This window comes from Acipenser ruthenus, chromosome 11 (genome assembly GCF_902713425.1).
Source record: "Acipenser ruthenus chromosome 11, fAciRut3.2 maternal haplotype, whole genome shotgun sequence".
NCBI classification, from domain to species: domain Eukaryota; kingdom Metazoa; phylum Chordata; class Actinopteri; order Acipenseriformes; family Acipenseridae; genus Acipenser; species Acipenser ruthenus.
The window spans coordinates 13,860,185-13,875,645 of record NC_081199.1 but is presented as its reverse complement, the minus strand read 5'-3'; the positions used below and the strand labels follow the sequence as shown (position 1 = coordinate 13,875,645).

Here is a 15,461-nt window from a genome sequence, read left to right as displayed (position 1 = left end):
TGGGACTCGGTTTTACAACCTTCCAACGTACCCATCGGTGCTTGAGTAGATGTCCAATGCGCTATCGATTGCATCACAGAGCCTCTCGAGGGCATTAAGCAAACGTACCTACCAGCAAACTAAGCGCGGCATGGTCCGGAATAATCTGAAAGGGAGAACTACTTCTAGTTCTTGAACAATTAGAAATGGACCACAGCAATTCATTTAATTATGCGGCAGTTTATTATGATTCATTGTCTGTCACTGCTCAGGGCTTGGGGGCTGTTCCGTTTTCGATGCTTCAGCTTTGTTAGCAAAGGAATTCCTGGCCAGCCGTGCAGACCTCCACAGCAGCGTCCCTGGTGGTCTAGTGGTTAGGATTCGGCGCTCTCACCGCCGCGCCCCGGGTTCGATTCCCGGTCAGGGAAGTTACTTTATTGCCCATTAGTATTCCGATTAAAACCATTCTATTACTCTTCATTAATCAGATGTACATATGTCTATTTCTTGGCTGTGGCCCGACTGCATTCAATTAAAAGCACACCCTTGATATTATTACAGGGTCTGTGCACATTGATTCGCAACCCCTTTTGGCATTAACTTCTTTTCAGTCTGCAGAAAAGGATTTTACAATTGCTCCTTACAAGTGAGAGGACAGCTAGGGTTTAACCACCCCCATCTACACAATCACACAGTTAACACAATAAGTACCGACTAAAAAGAGACACAGAATTATTCTATGCAGCCACTCATTCAGTGCTCCAGTGCTGTGACGCGCAGCAAATCGGTAGGTGCGTTCAAGTGCCTGTAACTCAAAAACGGAAATCGGTAGGTGCGTTCAAGTGCCTGTAACTCAAAAACGGAAAGGGCTAGGCACGCAGTCTACATACCAAACGAAAGAGGAGGCTCCGCGATTTCCCCTGATATCTAACATGCCCAGGTGTCATGTTTCTAGAATAAACTATAGCGTCCAGAATACAGTGCTGCCTTCACTTGCTAGGAGACAGCTGTGCGAATTTGTATTTGAAAGTGTATATTCACTTATAAAGATCCAACGTATTTAGTTTTTAAGGGCATGTTTATTAATTTAAATTAGCAATACCGATGTTATTCAAACCGTTTCTAAATATACATGTGTAATACATATATTGTCATGTGTCTTATTATTTCAATGTGAGCAGTTTTTGTGGCGCACGGTTGGGTGCTGATGGTGCAGTTCTCCAGACCTGCTGCCAGCTGCCAGTATGAACCAAGAAATGAAACGTCGCATTTTGGATTCGACAGGAAAAATGGATATTGAAGGACTGTGTGCAATCAGAACGGGGAGAACGCCTTGCGGTCCAGGGTTTGTCAGCAGTAGGGGATTTTACACCTGGGAGCTGAGGATGTTACAGCCATTCCTCTCTCGCTTGCTCCGCAGTGGTTCCATGGTGTAATGGTGAGCACTCTGGACTCTGAATCCAGCGATCCGAGTTCAAATCTCGGTGGGACCTGTATTTAACCATAAGTTTTGATCATGTGAACTACCAAATGTCATATGTCTGGACCACAAGGGTACAATCGGTCATATAAAATACAATGCAGATTCCGGTATCTGAGGTCGAAAATGGTTTAATAACAAGTAATGTGTATTTTCAAGTGTTTCTGTTTAATTTCAGAAATGCCCTGCGCTTAATTTTAGTCCGAGATTGTAGTAGAGAATGACAGTAGTAGCGCCAATAATGTCCCTGATACGTTTCATTGCACAGGTCTCTGGCACGCATTTCTTTGTGTGTTGCAGGACGCCGTGGCTAAGATGGTTACAGCGCCTCCCTAGTAAACGGTGTCTTTGGTTATATTTTTTTTTTTCAGCACCTCAACGTTGAGGCTGTGTTTTTGTCACATTTTGTGACTGTTGGGGAGCACCTCCAACACAGACAAATACTTTCCTGTAGTCGCAGGATAAACATTTTTGTCAAAAGAGAAAGAGAAAAACTAATAATAATAATATCATAAAAATAAATAAATAAATGAAATAAAAAAAAAACTGCGACGAGGATACGATTGTAACCGGTATATAGTGCACTAATAATCCTACACCAAAGCTCCTGATCCAGTGCCACGTTTTCACTGCAGCCACTAGAGATGAATGGTGACCGAGTCATTTTTTACTTCATTTCTTTCATTTTCTGTTATGCAGAGAGAAATAAACGTCGCCGTCTTTCAGCAGTTGATCTCGAGTGGTATACTTTAAAAAAAAAAAAAAAAAACATCTAGAAACACCAACACAACGCAGATATAGAATAGCCGGAGTGTGAGCGCAGGCAGGGAAACAGAGAAGCGGGTTTCAGCTCTTACTAGTCAAGGAGAGACACACACAGACGGGTTACACCATTCAAATCCACGCGTGCAGATGTCGTTTCAGCTCTTGCTGCATCAGATAGCTTCAGCCATTGTGAAGTATTCGAAAATGTTTGAAAGAAAATCATAATATCCAGAGATTCCCTGCAACGTAAAACCGACATAGGTGATTGGTTCCATGGTGTAATGGTTAGCACTCTGGACTTTGAATCCAGTGATCCGAGTTCAAATCTCGGTGGAACCTTCCGTTTATTTTCATTGTCTTACAAAAACAAATTGAAAATCAGGTTTTTATTTTAAGTGACCAATGTTGTAGACTCCCACTGCTAGCTTTAAAAGCATTAACTGGTGGGACTCGGTTTTACAACCTTCCAACGTACCCATCGGTGCTTGAGTAGATGTCCAATGCGCTATCGATTGCATCACAGAGCCTCTCGAGGGCATTAAGCAAACGTACCTACCAGCAAACTAAGCGCGGCATGGTCCGGAATAATCTGAAAGGGAGAACTACTTCTAGTTCTTGAACAATTAGAAATGGACCACAGCAATTCATTTAATTATGCGGCAGTTTATTATGATTCATTGTCTGTCACTGCTCAGGGCTTGGGGGCTGTTCCGTTTTCGATGCTTCAGCTTTGTTAGCAAAGGAATTCCTGGCCAGCCGTGCAGACCTCCACAGCAGCGTCCCTGGTGGTCTAGTGGTTAGGATTCGGCGCTCTCACCGCCGCGCCCCGGGTTCGATTCCCGGTCAGGGAAGTTACTTTATTGCCCATTAGTATTCCGATTAAAACCATTCTATTACTCTTCATTAATCAGATGTACATATGTCTATTTCTTGGCTGTGGCCCGACTGCATTCAATTAAAAGCACACCCTTGATATTATTACAGGGTCTGTGCACATTGATTCGCAACCCCTTTTGGCATTAACTTCTTTTCAGTCTGCAGAAAAGGATTTTACAATTGCTCCTTACAAGTGAGAGGACAGCTAGGGTTTAACCACCCCCATCTACACAATCACACAGTTAACACAATAAGTACCGACTAAAAAGAGACACAGAATTATTCTATGCAGCCACTCATTCAGTGCTCCAGTGCTGTGACGCGCAGCAAATCGGTAGGTGCGTTCAAGTGCCTGTAACTCAAAAACGGAAATCGGTAGGTGCGTTCAAGTGCCTGTAACTCAAAAACGGAAAGGGCTAGGCACGCAGTCTACATACCAAACGAAAGAGGAGGCTCCGCGATTTCCCCTGATATCTAACATGCCCAGGTGTCATGTTTCTAGAATAAACTATAGCGTCCAGAATACAGTGCTGCCTTCACTTGCTAGGAGACAGCTGTGCGAATTTGTATTTGAAAGTGTATATTCACTTATAAAGATCCAACGTATTTAGTTTTTAAGGGCATGTTTATTAATTTAAATTAGCAATACCGATGTTATTCAAACCGTTTCTAAATATACATGTGTAATACATATATTGTCATGTGTCTTATTATTTCAATGTGAGCAGTTTTTGTGGCGCACGGTTGGGTGCTGATGGTGCAGTTCTCCAGACCTGCTGCCAGCTGCCAGTATGAACCAAGAAATGAAACGTCGCATTTTGGATTCGACAGGAAAAATGGATATTGAAGGACTGTGTGCAATCAGAACGGGGAGAACGCCTTGCGGTCCAGGGTTTGTCAGCAGTAGGGGATTTTACACCTGGGAGCTGAGGATGTTACAGCCATTCCTCTCTCGCTTGCTCCGCAGTGGTTCCATGGTGTAATGGTGAGCACTCTGGACTCTGAATCCAGCGATCCGAGTTCAAATCTCGGTGGGACCTGTATTTAACCATAAGTTTTGATCATGTGAACTACCAAATGTCATATGTCTGGACCACAAGGGTACAATCGGTCATATAAAATACAATGCAGATTCCGGTATCTGAGGTCGAAAATGGTTTAATAACAAGTAATGTGTATTTTCAAGTGTTTCTGTTTAATTTCAGAAATGCCCTGCGCTTAATTTTAGTCCGAGATTGTAGTAGAGAATGACAGTAGTAGCGCCAATAATGTCCCTGATACGTTTCATTGCACAGGTCTCTGGCACGCATTTCTTTGTGTGTTGCAGGACGCCGTGGCTAAGATGGTTACAGCGCCTCCCTAGTAAACGGTGTCTTTGGTTATATTTTTTTTTTTCAGCACCTCAACGTTGAGGCTGTGTTTTTGTCACATTTTGTGACTGTTGGGGAGCACCTCCAACACAGACAAATACTTTCCTGTAGTCGCAGGATAAACATTTTTGTCAAAAGAGAACGAGAAAAACTAATAATAATAATATCATAAAAATAAATAAATAAATGAAATAAAAAAAAAACTGCGACGAGGATACGATTGTAACCGGTATATAGTGCACTAATAATCCTACACCAAAGCTCCTGATCCAGTGCCACGTTTTCACTGCAGCCACTAGAGATGAATGGTGACCGAGTCATTTTTTACTTCATTTCTTTCATTTTCTGTTATGCAGAGAGAAATAAACGTCGCCGTCTTTCAGCAGTTGATCTCGAGTGGTATACTTTAAAAAAAAAAAAAAAAAACATGTAGAAACACCAACACAACGCAGATATAGAATAGCCGGAGTGTGAGCGCAGGCAGGGAAACAGAGAAGCGGGTTTCAGCTCTTACTAGTCAAGGAGAGACACACACAGACGGGTTACACCATTCAAATCCACGCGTGCAGATGTCGTTTCAGCTCTTGCTGCATCAGATAGCTTCAGCCATTGTGAAGTATTCGAAAATGTTTGAAAGAAAATCATAATATCCAGAGATTCCCTGCAACGTAAAACCGACATAGGTGATTGGTTCCATGGTGTAATGGTTAGCACTCTGGACTTTGAATCCAGTGATCCGAGTTCAAATCTCGGTGGAACCTTCCGTTTATTTTCATTGTCTTACAAAAACAAATTGAAAATCAGGTTTTTATTTTAAGTGACCAATGTTGTAGACTCCCACTGCTAGCTTTAAAAGCATTAACTGGTGGGACTCGGTTTTACAACCTTCCAACGTACCCATCGGTGCTTGAGTAGATGTCCAATGCGCTATCGATTGCATCACAGAGCCTCTCGAGGGCATTAAGCAAACGTACCTACCAGCAAACTAAGCGCGGCATGGTCCGGAATAATCTGAAAGGGAGAACTACTTCTAGTTCTTGAACAATTAGAAATGGACCACAGCAATTCATTTAATTATGCGGCAGTTTATTATGATTCATTGTCTGTCACTGCTCAGGGCTTGGGGGCTGTTCCGTTTTCGATGCTTCAGCTTTGTTAGCAAAGGAATTCCTGGCCAGCCGTGCAGACCTCCACAGCAGCGTCCCTGGTGGTCTAGTGGTTAGGATTCGGCGCTCTCACCGCCGCGGCCCGGGTTCGATTCCCGGTCAGGGAAGTTACTTTATTGCCCATTAGTATTCCGATTAAAACCATTCTATTACTCTTCATTAATCAGATGTACATATGTCTATTTCTTGGCTGTGGCCCGACTGCATTCAATTAAAAGCACACCCTTGATATTATTACAGGGTCTGTGCACATTGATTCGCAACCCCTTTTGGCATTAACTTCTTTTCAGTCTGCAGAAAAGGATTTTACAATTGCTCCTTACAAGTGAGAGGACAGCTAGGGTTTAACCACCCCCATCTACACAATCACACAGTTAACACAATAAGTACCGACTAAAAAGAGACACAGAATTATTCTATGCAGCCACTCATTCAGTGCTCCAGTGCTGTGACGCGCAGCAAATCGGTAGGTGCGTTCAAGTGCCTGTAACTCAAAAACGGAAATCGGTAGGTGCGTTCAAGTGCCTGTAACTCAAAAACGGAAAGGGCTAGGCACGCAGTCTACATACCAAACGAAAGAGGAGGCTCCGCGATTTCCCCTGATATCTAACATGCCCAGGTGTCATGTTTCTAGAATAAACTATAGCGTCCAGAATACAGTGCTGCCTTCACTTGCTAGGAGACAGCTGTGCGAATTTGTATTTGAAAGTGTATATTCACTTATAAAGATCCAACGTATTTAGTTTTTAAGGGCATGTTTATTAATTTAAATTAGCAATACCGACGTTATTCAAACCGTTTCTAAATATACATGTGTAATACATATATTGTCATGTGTCTTATTATTTCAATGTGAGCAGTTTTTGTGGCGCACGGTTGGGTGCTGATGGTGCAGTTCTCCAGACCTGCTGCCAGCTGCCAGTATGAACCAAGAAATGAAACGTCGCATTTTGGATTCGACAGGAAAAATGGATATTGAAGGACTGTGTGCAATCAGAACGGGGAGAACGCCTTGCGGTCCAGGGTTTGTCAGCAGTAGGGGATTTTACACCTGGGAGCTGAGGATGTTACAGCCATTCCTCTCTCGCTTGCTCCGCAGTGGTTCCATGGTGTAATGGTGAGCACTCTGGACTCTGAATCCAGCGATCCGAGTTCAAATCTCGGTGGGACCTGTATTTAACCATAAGTTTTGATCATGTGAACTACCAAATGTCATATGTCTGGACCACAAGGGTACAATCGGTCATATAAAATACAATGCAGATTCCGGTATCTGAGGTCGAAAATGGTTTAATAACAAGTAATGTGTATTTTCAAGTGTTTCTGTTTAATTTCAGAAATGCCCTGCGCTTAATTTTAGTCCGAGATTGTAGTAGAGAATGACAGTAGTAGCGCCAATAATGTCCCTGATACGTTTCATTGCACAGGTCTCTGGCACGCATTTCTTTGTGTGTTGCAGGACGCCGTGGCTAAGATGGTTACAGCGCCTCCCTAGTAAACGGTGTCTTTGGTTATATTTTTTTTTTTCAGCACCTCAACGTTGAGGCTGTGTTTTTGTCACATTTTGTGACTGTTGGGGAGCACCTCCAACACAGACAAATACTTTCCTGTAGTCGCAGGATAAACATTTTTGTCAAAAGAGAACGAGAAAAACTAATAATAATAATATCATAAAAATAAATAAATAAATGAAATAAAAAAAAAAACTGCGACGAGGATACGATTGTAACCGGTATATAGTGCACTAATAATCCTACACCAAAGCTCCTGATCCAGTGCCACGTTTTCACTGCAGCCACTAGAGATGAATGGTGACCGAGTCATTTTTTACTTCATTTCTTTCATTTTCTGTTATGCAGAGAGAAATAAACGTCGCCGTCTTTCAGCAGTTGATCTCGAGTGGTATACTTTAAAAAAAAAAAAAAAAAAACATGTAGAAACACCAACACAACGCAGATATAGAATAGCCGGAGTGTGAGCGCAGGCAGGGAAACAGAGAAGCGGGTTTCAGCTCTTACTAGTCAAGGAGAGACACACACAGACGGGTTACACCATTCAAATCCACGCGTGCAGATGTCGTTTCAGCTCTTGCTGCATCAGATAGCTTCAGCCATTGTGAAGTATTCGAAAATGTTTGAAAGAAAATCATAATATCCAGAGATTCCCTGCAACGTAAAACCGACATAGGTGATTGGTTCCATGGTGTAATGGTTAGCACTCTGGACTTTGAATCCAGTGATCCGAGTTCAAATCTCGGTGGAACCTTCCGTTTATATTCATTGTCTTACAAAAACAAATTGAAAATCAGGTTTTTATTTTAAGTGACCAATGTTGTAGACTCCCACTGCTAGCTTTAAAAGCATTAACTGGTGGGACTCGGTTTTACAACCTTCCAACGTACCCATCGGTGCTTGAGTAGATGTCCAATGCGCTATCGATTGCATCACAGTGCCTCTCGAGGGCATTAAGCAAACGTACCTACCAGCAAACTAAGCGCGGCATGGTCCGGAATAATCTGAAAGGGAGAACTACTTCTAGTTCTTGAACAATTAGAAATGGACCACAGCAATTCATTTAATTATGCGGCAGTTTATTATGATTCATTGTCTGTCACTGCTCAGGGCTTGGGGGCTGTTCCGTTTTCGATGCTTCAGCTTTGTTAGCAAAGGAATTCCTGGCCAGCCGTGCAGACCTCCACAGCAGCGTCCCTGGTGGTCTAGTGGTTAGGATTCGGCGCTCTCACCGCCGCGGCCCGGGTTCGATTCCCGGTCAGGGAAGTTACTTTATTGCCCATTAGTATTCCGATTAAAACCATTCTATTACTCTTCATTAATCAGATGTACATATGTCTATTTCTTGGCTGTGGCCCGACTGTATTCAATTAAAAGCACACCCTTGATATTATTACAGGGTCTGTGCACATTGATTCGCAACCCCTTTTGGCATTAACTTCTTTTCAGTCTGCAGAAAAGGATTTTACAATTGCTCCTTACAAGTGAGAGGACAGCTAGGGTTTAACCACCCCCATCTACACAATCACACAGTTAACACAATAAGTACCGACTAAAAAGAGACACAGAATTATTCTATGCAGCCACTCATTCAGTGCTCCAGTGCTGTGACGCGCAGCAAATCGGTAGGTGCGTTCAAGTGCCTGTAACTCAAAAACGGAAATCGGTAGGTGCGTTCAAGTGCCTGTAACTCAAAAACGGAAAGGGCTAGGCACGCAGTCTACATACCAAACGAAAGAGGAGGCTCCGCGATTTCCCCTGATATCTAACATGCCCAGGTGTCATGTTTCTAGAATAAACTATAGCGTCCAGAATACAGTGCTGCCTTCACTTGCTAGGAGACAGCTGTGCGAATTTGTATTTGAAAGTGTATATTCACTTATAAAGATCCAACGTATTTAGTTTTTAAGGGCATGTTTATTAATTTAAATTAGCAATACCGATGTTATTCAAACCGTTTCTAAATATACATGTGTAATACATATATTGTCATGTGTCTTATTATTTCAATGTGAGCAGTTTTTGTGGCGCACGGTTGGGTGCTGATGGTGCAGTTCTCCAGACCTGCTGCCAGCTGCCAGTATGAACCAAGAAATGAAACGTCGCATTTTGGATTCGACAGGAAAAATGGATATTGAAGGACTGTGTGCAATCAGAACGGGGAGAACGCCTTGTGGTCCAGGGTTTGTCAGCAGTAGGGGATTTTACACCTGGGAGCTGAGGATGTTACAGCCATTCCTCTCTCGCTTGCTCCGCAGTGGTTCCATGGTGTAATGGTGAGCACTCTGGACTCTGAATCCAGCGATCCGAGTTCAAATCTCGGTGGGACCTGTATTTAACCATAAGTTTTGATCATGTGAACTACCAAATGTCATATGTCTGGACCACAAGGGTACAATCGGTCATATAAAATACAATGCAGATTCCGGTATCTGAGGTCGAAAATGGTTTAATAACAAGTAATGTGTATTTTCAAGTGTTTCTGTTTAATTTCAGAAATGCCCTGCGCTTAATTTTAGTCCGAGATTGTAGTAGAGAATGACAGTAGTAGCGCCAATAATGTCCCTGATACGTTTCATTGCACAGGTCTCTGGCACGCATTTCTTTGTGTGTTGCAGGACGCCGTGGCTAAGATGGTTACAGCGCCTCCCTAGTAAACGGTGTCTTTGGTTATATATTTTTTTTTTCAGCACCTCAACGTTGATGCTGTGTTTTTGTCACATTTTGTGACTGTTGGGGAGCACCTCCAACACAGACAAATACTTTCCTGTAGTCGCAGGATAAACATTTTTGTCAAAAGAGAACGAGAAAAACTAATAATAATAATATCATAAAAATAAATAAATAAATGAAATAAAAAAAAAAACTGCGACGAGGATACGATTGTAACCGGTATATAGTGCACTAATAATCCTACACCAAAGCTCCTGATCCAGTGCCACGTTTTCACTGCAGCCACTAGAGATGAATGGTGACCGAGTCATTTTTTACTTCATTTCTTTCATTTTCTGTTATGCAGAGAGAAATAAACGTCGCCGTCTTTCAGCAGTTGATCTCGAGTGGTATACTTTAAAAAAAAAAAAAAAAAACATCTAGAAACACCAACACAACGCAGATATAGAATAGCCGGAGTGTGAGCGCAGGCAGGGAAACAGAGAAGCGGGTTTCAGCTCTTACTAGTCAAGGAGAGACACACACAGACGGGTTACACCATTCAAATCCACGCGTGCAGATGTCGTTTCAGCTCTTGCTGCATCAGATAGCTTCAGCCATTGTGAAGTATTCGAAAATGTTTGAAAGAAAATCATAATATCCAGAGATTCCCTGCAACGTAAAACCGACCTAGGTGATTGGTTCCATGGTGTAATGGTTAGCACTCTGGACTTTGAATCCAGTGATCCGAGTTCAAATCTCGGTGGAACCTTCCGTTTATTTTCATTGTCTTACAAAAACAAATTGAAAATCAGGTTTTTATTTTAAGTGACCAATGTTGTAGACTCCCACTGCTAGCTTTAAAAGCATTAACTGGTGGGACTCGGTTTTACAACCTTCCAACGTACCCATCGGTGCTTGAGTAGATGTCCAATGCGCTATCGATTGCATCACAGAGCCTCTCGAGGGCATTAAGCAAACGTACCTACCAGCAAACTAAGCGCGGCATGGTCCGGAATAATCTGAAAGGGAGAACTACTTCTAGTTCTTGAACAATTAGAAATGGACCACAGCAATTCATTTAATTATGCGGCAGTTTATTATGATTCATTGTCTGTCACTGCTCAGGGCTTGGGGGCTGTTCCGTTTTCGATGCTTCAGCTTTGTTAGCAAAGGAATTCCTGGCCAGCCGTGCAGACCTCCACAGCAGCGTCCCTGGTGGTCTAGTGGTTAGGATTCGGCGCTCTCACCGCCGCGGCCCGGGTTCGATTCCCGGTCAGGGAAGTTACTTTATTGCCCATTAGTATTCCGATTAAAACCATTCTATTACTCTTCATTAATCAGATGTACATATGTCTATTTCTTGGCTGTGGCCCGACTGTATTCAATTAAAAGCACACCCTTGATATTATTACAGGGTCTGTGCACATTGATTCGCAACCCCTTTTGGCATTAACTTCTTTTCAGTCTGCAGAAAAGGATTTTACAATTGCTCCTTACAAGTGAGAGGACAGCTAGGGTTTAACCACCCCCATCTACACAATCACACAGTTAACACAATAAGTACCGACTAAAAAGAGACACAGAATTATTCTATGCAGCCACTCATTCAGTGCTCCAGTGCTGTGACGCGCAGCAAATCGGTAGGTGCGTTCAAGTGCCTGTAACTCAAAAACGGAAATCGGTAGGTGCGTTCAAGTGCCTGTAACTCAAAAACGGAAAGGGCTAGGCACGCAGTCTACATACCAAACGAAAGAGGAGGCTCCGCGATTTCCCCTGATATCTAACATGCCCAGGTGTCATGTTTCTAGAATAAACTATAGCGTCCAGAATACAGTGCTGCCTTCACTTGCTAGGAGACAGCTGTGCGAATTTGTATTTGAAAGTGTATATTCACTTATAAAGATCCAACGTATTTAGTTTTTAAGGGCATGTTTATTAATTTAAATTAGCAATACCGATGTTATTCAAACCGTTTCTAAATATACATGTGTAATACATATATTGTCATGTGTCTTATTATTTCAATGTGAGCAGTTTTTGTGGCGCACGGTTGGGTGCTGATGGTGCAGTTCTCCAGACCTGCTGCCAGCTGCCAGTATGAACCAAGAAATGAAACGTCGCATTTTGGATTCGACAGGAAAAATGGATATTGAAGGACTGTGTGCAATCAGAACGGGGAGAACGCCTTGCGGTCCAGGGTTTGTCAGCAGTAGGGGATTTTACACCTGGGAGCTGAGGATGTTACAGCCATTCCTCTCTTGCTTGCTCCGCAGTGGTTCCATGGTGTAATGGTGAGCACTCTGGACTCTGAATCCAGCGATCCGAGTTCAAATCTCGGTGGGACCTGTATTTAACCATAAGTTTTGATCATGTGAACTACCAAATGTCATATGTCTGGACCACAAGGGTACAATCGGTCATATAAAATACAATGCAGATTCCGGTATCTGAGGTCGAAAATGGTTTAATAACAAGTAATGTGTATTTTCAAGTGTTTCTGTTTAATTTCAGAAATGCCCTGCGCTTAATTTTAGTCCGAGATTGTAGTAGAGAATGACAGTATTAGCGCCAATAATGTCCCTGATACGTTTCATTGCACAGGTCTCTGGCACGCATTTCTTTGTGTGTTGCAGGACGCCGTGGCTAAGATGGTTACAGCGCCTCCCTAGTAAACGGTGTCTTTGGTTATATATTTTTTTTTTCAGCACCTCAACGTTGATGCTGTGTTTTTGTCACATTTTGTGACTGTTGGGGAGCACCTCCAACACAGACAAATACTTTCCTGTAGTCGCAGGATAAACATTTTTGTCAAAAGAGAACGAGAAAAACTAATAATAATAATATCATAAAAATAAATAAATAAATGAAATAAAAAAAAAAACTGCGACGAGGATACGATTGTAACCGGTATATAGTGCACTAATAATCCTACACCAAAGCTCCTGATCCAGTGCCACGTTTTCACTGCAGCCACTAGAGATGAATGGTGACCGAGTCATTTTTTACTTCATTTCTTTCATTTTCTGTTATGCAGAGAGAAATAAACGTCGCCGTCTTTCAGCAGTTGATCTCGAGTGGTATACTTTAAAAAAAAAAAAAAAAAACATCTAGAAACACCAACACAACGCAGATATAGAATAGCCGGAGTGTGAGCGCAGGCAGGGAAACAGAGAAGCGGGTTTCAGCTCTTACTAGTCAAGGAGAGACACACACAGACGGGTTACACCATTCAAATCCACGCGTGCAGATGTCGTTTCAGCTCTTGCTGCATCAGATAGCTTCAGCCATTGTGAAGTATTCGAAAATGTTTGAAAGAAAATCATAATATCCAGAGATTCCCTGCAACGTAAAACCGACCTAGGTGATTGGTTCCATGGTGTAATGGTTAGCACTCTGGACTTTGAATCCAGTGATCCGAGTTCAAATCTCGGTGGAACCTTCCGTTTATTTTCATTGTCTTACAAAAACAAATTGAAAATCAGGTTTTTATTTTAAGTGACCAATGTTGTAGACTCCCACTGCTAGCTTTAAAAGCATTAACTGGTGGGACTCGGTTTTACAACCTTCCAACGTACCCATCGGTGCTTGAGTAGATGTCCAATGCGCTATCGATTGCATCACAGAGCCTCTCGAGGGCATTAAGCAAACGTACCTACCAGCAAACTAAGCGCGGCATGGTCCGGAATAATCTGAAAGGGAGAACTACTTCTAGTTCTTGAACAATTAGAAATGGACCACAGCAATTCATTTAATTATGCGGCAGTTTATTATGATTCATTGTCTGTCACTGCTCAGGGCTTGGGGGCTGTTCCGTTTTCGATGCTTCAGCTTTGTTAGCAAAGGAATTCCTGGCCAGCCGTGCAGACCTCCACAGCAGCGTCCCTGGTGGTCTAGTGGTTAGGATTCGGCGCTCTCACCGCCGCGGCCCGGGTTCGATTCCCGGTCAGGGAAGTTACTTTATTGCCCATTAGTATTCCGATTAAAACCATTCTATTACTCTTCATTAATCAGATGTACATATGTCTATTTCTTGGCTGTGGCCCGACTGCATTCAATTAAAAGCACACCCTTGATATTATTACAGGGTCTGTGCACATTGATTCGCAACCCCTTTTGGCATTAACTTCTTTTCAGTCTGCAGAAAAGGATTTTACAATTGCTCCTTACAAGTGAGAGGACAGCTAGGGTTTAACCACCCCCATCTACACAATCACACAGTTAACACAATAAGTACCGACTAAAAAGAGACACAGAATTATTCTATGCAGCCACTCATTCAGTGCTCCAGTGCTGTGACGCGCAGCAAATCGGTAGGTGCGTTCAAGTGCCTGTAACTCAAAAACGGAAATCGGTAGGTGCGTTCAAGTGCCTGTAACTCAAAAACGGAAAGGGCTAGGCACGCAGTCTACATACCAAACGAAAGAGGAGGCTCCGCGATTTCCCCTGATATCTAACATGCCCAGGTGTCATGTTTCTAGAATAAACTATAGCGTCCAGAATACAGTGCTGCCTTCACTTGCTAGGAGACAGCTGTGCGAATTTGTATTTGAAAGTGTATATTCACTTATAAAGATCCAACGTATTTAGTTTTTAAGGGCATGTTTATTAATTTAAATTAGCAATACCGATGTTATTCAAACCGTTTCTAAATATACATGTGTAATACATATATTGTCATGTGTCTTATTATTTCAATGTGAGCAGTTTTTGTGGCGCACGGTTGGGTGCTGATGGTGCAGTTCTCCAGACCTGCTGCCAGCTGCCAGTATGAACCAAGAAATGAAACGTCGCATTTTGGATTCGACAGGAAAAATGGATATTGAAGGACTGTGTGCAATCAGAACGGGGAGAACGCCTTGCGGTCCAGGGTTTGTCAGCAGTAGGGGATTTTACACCTGGGAGCTGAGGATGTTACAGCCATTCCTCTCTTGCTTGCTCCGCAGTGGTTCCATGGTGTAATGGTGAGCACTCTGGACTCTGCATCCAGCGATCCGAGTTCAAATCTCGGTGGGACCTGTATTTAACCATAAGTTTTGATCATGTGAACTACCAAATGTCATATGTCTGGACCACAAGGGTACAATCGGTCATATAAAATACAATGCAGATTCCGGTATCTGAGGTCGAAAATGGTTTAATAACAAGTAATGTGTATTTTCAAGTGTTTCTGTTTAATTTCAGAAATGCCCTGCGCTTAATTTTAGTCCGAGATTGTAGTAGAGAATGACAGTAGTAGCGCCAATAATGTCCCTGATACGTTTCATTGCACAGGTCTCTGGCACGCATTTCTTTGTGTGTTGCAGGACGCCGTGGCTAAGATGGTTACAGCGCCTCCCTAGTAAACGGTGTCTTTGGTTATATATTTTTTTTTTTCAGCACCTCAACGTTGATGCTGTGTTTTTGTCACATTTTGTGACTGTTGGGGAGCACCTCCAACACAGACAAATACTTTCCTGTAGTCGCAGGATAAACATTTTTGTCAAAAGAGAACGAGAAAAACTAATAATAATAATATCATAAAAATAAATAAATAAATGAAATAAAAAAAAAAACTGCGACGAGGATACGATTGTAACCGGTATATAGTGCACTAATAATCCTACACCAAAGCTCCTGATCCAGTGCCACGTTTTCACTGCAGCCACTAGAGATGAATGGT

General features: G+C 42.5%; 17 non-coding genes across 17 annotated transcripts; all 17 read left to right on the top strand.

Annotated features, from left to right (window-relative positions):
- The first annotated feature begins 335 nt into the window (after positions 1–335).
- Positions 336–407, top strand: trnae-cuc (transfer RNA glutamic acid (anticodon CUC)). The gene has a single exon. It is a non-coding gene; the product is annotated as a tRNA-Glu (tRNA).
- A 993-nt stretch (positions 408–1,400) lies between these two features.
- Positions 1,401–1,472, top strand: trnaq-cug (transfer RNA glutamine (anticodon CUG)). The gene has a single exon. It is a non-coding gene; the product is annotated as a tRNA-Gln (tRNA).
- Positions 1,473–2,491: 1,019 nt separating this feature from the next.
- On the top strand, positions 2,492–2,563 carry trnaq-uug (transfer RNA glutamine (anticodon UUG)). Its single transcript has one exon. It is a non-coding gene; the product is annotated as a tRNA-Gln (tRNA).
- Positions 2,564–3,003: 440 nt separating this feature from the next.
- On the top strand, positions 3,004–3,075 carry trnae-cuc (transfer RNA glutamic acid (anticodon CUC)). The gene has a single exon. It is a non-coding gene; the product is annotated as a tRNA-Glu (tRNA).
- A 993-nt stretch (positions 3,076–4,068) lies between these two features.
- On the top strand, positions 4,069–4,140 carry trnaq-cug (transfer RNA glutamine (anticodon CUG)). The gene has a single exon. It is a non-coding gene; the product is annotated as a tRNA-Gln (tRNA).
- Positions 4,141–5,159: 1,019 nt separating this feature from the next.
- On the top strand, positions 5,160–5,231 carry trnaq-uug (transfer RNA glutamine (anticodon UUG)). The gene has a single exon. It is a non-coding gene; the product is annotated as a tRNA-Gln (tRNA).
- A 440-nt stretch (positions 5,232–5,671) lies between these two features.
- Positions 5,672–5,743, top strand: trnae-cuc (transfer RNA glutamic acid (anticodon CUC)). Its single transcript has one exon. It is a non-coding gene; the product is annotated as a tRNA-Glu (tRNA).
- A 993-nt stretch (positions 5,744–6,736) lies between these two features.
- trnaq-cug (transfer RNA glutamine (anticodon CUG)) lies at positions 6,737–6,808 on the top strand. The gene has a single exon. It is a non-coding gene; the product is annotated as a tRNA-Gln (tRNA).
- A 1,021-nt stretch (positions 6,809–7,829) lies between these two features.
- trnaq-uug (transfer RNA glutamine (anticodon UUG)) lies at positions 7,830–7,901 on the top strand. Its single transcript has one exon. It is a non-coding gene; the product is annotated as a tRNA-Gln (tRNA).
- A 440-nt stretch (positions 7,902–8,341) lies between these two features.
- trnae-cuc (transfer RNA glutamic acid (anticodon CUC)) lies at positions 8,342–8,413 on the top strand. The gene has a single exon. It is a non-coding gene; the product is annotated as a tRNA-Glu (tRNA).
- A 993-nt stretch (positions 8,414–9,406) lies between these two features.
- On the top strand, positions 9,407–9,478 carry trnaq-cug (transfer RNA glutamine (anticodon CUG)). The gene has a single exon. It is a non-coding gene; the product is annotated as a tRNA-Gln (tRNA).
- A 1,021-nt stretch (positions 9,479–10,499) lies between these two features.
- trnaq-uug (transfer RNA glutamine (anticodon UUG)) lies at positions 10,500–10,571 on the top strand. Its single transcript has one exon. It is a non-coding gene; the product is annotated as a tRNA-Gln (tRNA).
- Positions 10,572–11,011: 440 nt separating this feature from the next.
- On the top strand, positions 11,012–11,083 carry trnae-cuc (transfer RNA glutamic acid (anticodon CUC)). The gene has a single exon. It is a non-coding gene; the product is annotated as a tRNA-Glu (tRNA).
- Positions 11,084–12,076: 993 nt separating this feature from the next.
- Positions 12,077–12,148, top strand: trnaq-cug (transfer RNA glutamine (anticodon CUG)). The gene has a single exon. It is a non-coding gene; the product is annotated as a tRNA-Gln (tRNA).
- Positions 12,149–13,169: 1,021 nt separating this feature from the next.
- Positions 13,170–13,241, top strand: trnaq-uug (transfer RNA glutamine (anticodon UUG)). Its single transcript has one exon. It is a non-coding gene; the product is annotated as a tRNA-Gln (tRNA).
- A 440-nt stretch (positions 13,242–13,681) lies between these two features.
- trnae-cuc (transfer RNA glutamic acid (anticodon CUC)) lies at positions 13,682–13,753 on the top strand. Its single transcript has one exon. It is a non-coding gene; the product is annotated as a tRNA-Glu (tRNA).
- Positions 13,754–14,746: 993 nt separating this feature from the next.
- Positions 14,747–14,818, top strand: trnaq-cug (transfer RNA glutamine (anticodon CUG)). The gene has a single exon. It is a non-coding gene; the product is annotated as a tRNA-Gln (tRNA).
- The last annotated feature ends 643 nt before the right edge of the window (positions 14,819–15,461 follow it).